At 41.9% G+C, this 5,241-nt stretch overlaps 1 pseudogene; it reads right to left on the bottom strand.

Moving 5' to 3' along the window:
- Nucleotides 1-886: 886 nt before the first annotated feature.
- On the bottom strand, nucleotides 887-3,950 carry LOC147967207 (uncharacterized; annotated as a pseudogene).
- Nucleotides 3,951-5,241: the final 1,291 nt, after the last annotated feature.

Genomic DNA, 5,241 nt, shown 5'->3' with positions numbered 1-5,241 from the left:
ATCATCATTTCACCCACATAGCTTATGCTAAAAAGTTGAGAGGGTTACGGCAAAAAACTGGATGCACTTCGTGTACAAAATGGACAATCTCTTTCGAAGTATGAGGGTTTCGGACGAAAACTCATATCTTACAAAGCCATTTCATTTTTTAACTTATTTTAACTCCAGACTATTTGTGCGTTCAACATGAACCATTCAAAGCCACATCATCAATTTTGAACCCTTTCTGACTTCATTTGCTATTTTTCATGCATTTACTGATTTTTTTAGCTAAATGACCCTGAAATTGAAAAGCACTACAAATGAACTCTTAAAAGGTTGATAGTTGGCATGGTATCATCATTTCACCCACATAGCTTATGCTAAAAAGTTGAGAGGGTTACGACAAAAACTGGATGCACTTCGTGTACAAAATGGACAATCTCTTTCAAAGTATCAGGGTTTCGGACGAAAACTCATATGTTACAAAGCCATTTCCTTTTTTTAACTTATTTAAACTCCAGACTTTTTGTGCATTCAACATGCACCATTCAAAGCCACATCATCAATTCTGAACCCTTTCTGACTTCATTTGCTATTTTTCATGCATTTACTGATTTTTTTTAGCTAAATGACCCTGAAATTGAAAAGCACTACAAATGAACTCTTAAAATGTTGAAAGTTGGCATGGTATCATCATTTCACCCACATAGCACGTGCTAAAAAGTTAAGAGGGTTACGGCAAAAACTGGATGCACTTTGTATACAAAATGGACAATCTTTTTCGAAGTATCACGGTTTCAGACGAAAACTCATATGTTACAAAAGGCATTTCATTTCTTGACATGTAACTGCTGTGATATTCTATATCAAAGCCATCATCAGAATAGTTGTGGAGAGAAAGTCTTCACTTTTTCTTCGTGTGTGTCCCTTGCTTATTACGCCGTAACCATGGATAATCTTCATCGTTTAACAGGGTGCTTGGGTCAGCCTTCACTTTGAAGGGTGGAATTTCATGAAACTTTTCATAATCTTCAGACATGTCTGTCTTACCCTCCACTCCCAAGATGTCTCTTTTCCCTGAAAGAACTATGTGGCACTTTGGCTCATCGTATGATGTATTCGCTTCCTTATCTTTTCTTTTTCTCGGTTTAGTAAACATGTCTTTCACATAGAAAACCTGAGCCACATCATTGGCTAGGACGAATGGTTCGTCTGTGTACCCAAGATTGTTGAGATCCACTATTGTCATTCCGTACTGCGGGTCTACCTGTACCCCGCCTCCTGACAGATTGAACCATTTGCACCGAAACAAAGGGACCTTAAAATCATGTCCATAGTCAAGTTCCCATATGTCCACTATGTAACCATAATATGTGTCCTTTCCCCTGTTTGTTGCCGCATCAAAGCGGACACCACTGTTTTGGTTGGTGCTCTTTTGATCTTGGGCGATCGTGTAAAATGTATTCCCATTTATCTTGTACCCTTGGTAAGTCAATACAGTCGAAGATGGTCCACTGGCCAACGAGTACGGCTCACCTCCAACAATGTTGTTACCCATGAGATGTGTTTGCAACCAACTGCCAAAAGTCCTGATGTGTTCACATGTAATCCAGTCGTCAGAGTACTCCGGGTGTTTGGAGCGGAGAAAATTCTTGTGTTCATTGACACACGGGGTCACCAAGGTAGAATTCTGTATAACTATGTAGTGTGCTTGAGCCCAAGAATGCCCGTCCCTACATATTATTGCATCCGCTCCTAGCGTGCCTTTTCCAGTCAGTCTCCCCTCATACCGCGATTGAGGGAGGCCAATCGACTTAAAGTCAGGAATAAAGTCAACACAAAACCCAATGACCTCCTCTGTTTGATGGCCCATGGAGATGCTTCCTTCTGTCCTAGCATGGTTACGAACATATTTCTTTAAGACTCCCATGAACCTCTCAAAGGGGAACATATTGTGTAGAAATACAGGGCCCAGAATGGCAATCTTGTCGACTAGATGAACTAGTACGTGCGTCATGATATTGAAGATAGATGGTGGGAACACCAGCTCAAAACTGACAAGACATTGCACCAAATCATTCTTTAACCTTGGTGGGATATCTAGATCGATTACATTCTGAGAGATTGCATTGAGGAATGCACATAGCTTCACAATGGCTAATCGAACGTTTTTTGGTAGAAGCCCCCTCAATGCAACCGGAAGCAGTTGCGTCATAATCATGTGGCAGTCATGAGACTTTAGGTTCTGGAACTTTTTCTCTACCATATTTATTATTCCCTTTATATTCGACGAGAAGCCAGACGGGACCTTCATACTGAGCAGGCATTCAAAGAAGATTTCCTTCTCTTCTTTGGTAAGAGCGTAGCTGGCAGGACCTTCATACTACTTTGGATGCATGCCATCTTTTTCGTGCACACGTTGCAGGTCCTCCCGTGCCTCTGGTGTATCTTTTGTCTTCCCATACACGCCCAAGAAGCCTAGCAGGTTCACGCAAAGATTCTTCGTCACATGCATCACGTCGATTGCAGAGCGAACCTCTAGGTATTTCCAATAGGGTAGGTCCCAAAATATAGATTTCTTCTTCCACATGGGTGCGCGTCCCTCAGCGTCATTTAGAACAGATTGTCCTCCAGGACCCTTTCCATGGATTACTTGTATATCCTTGACCATATCAAGTATGGCATCACTAGTACGGAGGGCGGGCTTCTTCTGGTGATCCGCCTCACCTTTGAAATGCTTGCCGTTCTTTCTTAAGAGATGGTTGGTCGAAAGAAATTGACGATGTCCCAGGTACACATTCTTCCTGCATTTGTCCAAATATATACTTTCGGTATCATCTAAATAGTGCGTGCATGCGTGGTATCCCTTGTTTGTCTGTCCTGGAAGGTTACTAAGAGCAGGCCAATCATTGATGGTAACAAACCGCAATGCATGTAGGTCAAATTCCTCCTGTCTGTGCTCATCCCACACACGTACACCTTCTCCATTCCACAGTTGTAAAAGTTCTTCAACTAATGGCCTTAGGTACACATCAATGTCGTTACCGGGTTGCTTAGGGCCTTGGATGAGCACTTGCATCATAATGAACTTCTGCTTCATGCACAACCAAGGAGGAAGGTTATAGATACATAGAGTCATGGGCCAGGTGCTATGATTGCTGCTTTTCTCCCCAAAAGGATTAATGCCAGCTGCACTTAAACCAAACCATACGTTCCTTGCGTCACCTGCAAAGTCCCCCCACCTTCACTTGATTTTTCTCCACTGCGACCCATCAGCGGGTGCTCTCAACTTCCCATGTTTCTTACGGTCTTCTTTGTGCCATCGCATCAACTTGGCATGCTCTTTGTTTCTGAACAGACGTTTCAGCCGTGGTATTATAGGAGAATACCACATCACCTTGGCAGGAACTCTCTTCCTGGGGGTCTCGCCCTCAACATCACCAGGGTCATCTCGTCTGATGTTATACTGCAATGCACCTTATACCGGGCATGCATTCAAATTCTTGTACTCATCACCGCGGTAGAGGATGCAGTCATTAGGACATGCATGTATCTTCTGCACCTCTAATCCTAGAGGGCAGAGAACCTTCTTTGCTCCGTACGTACTGTCAGGCAATTCATTATCCTATGGAAGCTTCTTCTTCATTATTTTCAGTAACTTCTCAAATCCCTTGTCAAATACACCATTCTCTGCCTTCCATTCTAGCAATTCCAGTGGTACCGAGCTTTGTGTTGCCATCTTCACAATTTGGGTACAACCATTTTTTGTGATCCTCTAACATGCGATCGAACTTCAACTTCTCCTTTTCACTCTCGCATTCTCTCTGTGCATCAACAATGACCCGGCGAAGATCATCATCGGGCACATCATCTGGTTCATCTTGATCTTCAGCTTCCCCCATTGCAGTATCACCATATTCAGGGGGATAGTTATCATCATCCACTTCTTCTTCATTGACTTCCATCATAACCCCTATTTCTCCGTGCTTGGTCCAAACATTATAGTGTGGCATGAAATCCTTCTCAAGGAGGTGCAAGTGAAGGTTTTTCGAGTCAGAGTAATCCTTCCTATTCCCACAGACAGTACATGGACAATACATAAAACAATTCTACTTGTTTGCCTCAGCCACTTTGAGAAAATTATGCATGCCATCAATGTACTCGGAGGTGCGTCGGTCACCGTACATCCATTACCGGTTCATCTACGTGCATTATATAACTAAGTGTATCAAAAACCATTACAGAACATCATGAATAGAGAAGTGACCAAATTAATACAAGTTCATCATCACATTAAAAGCAAATTACTGTAGTGATCAAATGTTATTACTGAAAAAATAAATACATAAAGTTCATACATAGTTCTCATAGAACAACATATAGCTCTCTAGCTAGAGCATCTAATTAAAACATACATTGAAATTATCGCAACTAAGGTAACAATTGATCCAACAGCATAATGATACCAAGCCTCATTATCAATGGCATATTTTCTAATCTTTCTAATCTTCAAGCACATTGCATCCATCTGGATCTTGTGATCATCGACGACATCGGCAACATAAACTCCAGTTTCATCTTCTCTTCTTCAATTCTTTTCAATTTTTCTTTCAAATACTCGTTTTCTTTTTCAACTAAATTTAACTTCTCGACAATAATATCTATGTCGGTTGGAATTTCCGGTTCACATACCTCCTAGATAAAAACATCTATGTCACGTTGGTCGGTATAATTCTCATAAACACTAAATGAAACAAATAGTTATAAAAGATAATATACCACATCCGAATCATAGACTGGACGAGAGCCGACGGGGGCGGATACCAAAACCATGGCACTATATAATAACAAACAATAATAAAAGTAAGAAAATTATACAAGTAGCTATATAACTCATACAACAAGTAAGATTTTTTTTTCTTGTAGAAAGAAGTTAACAACAAGAGGCTCACCACGGTGGTGCCGGCGACGAGATCGGCACGGGCGATCAACGCCGGTGAGGACGGGACAGACCGCCAAACCAAGACAAATCTTGAGGAAAATGGAGCTTGGAAAGGAGAAAGCTTAAATGTGGCTCGGGCATTTCATCGAACACCTCATGTGCATGCATAGAAGGGAGAACAGAGCAGCGCATGCACACACCTCCCACACGGACAAAAAATGGAGGATAGGGTGGGCAGGGGCATGTATATATAGGCGTATCTTTAGTCCCGGTTGGTGGCTAGAACCGGGATAGAAGACATGCCTTTGGTCCCGGTT

The sequence above is a fragment of the Triticum urartu genome, chromosome 6A, assembly GCF_056163025.1.
Source record: "Triticum urartu cultivar PI428250 chromosome 6A, HENAU_Tu73, whole genome shotgun sequence".
Lineage (NCBI taxonomy): Eukaryota > Viridiplantae > Streptophyta > Magnoliopsida > Poales > Poaceae > Triticum > Triticum urartu.
Note: the sequence above shows the minus strand (reverse complement) of the source record. Positions and strands in the feature narration are given on the sequence as shown.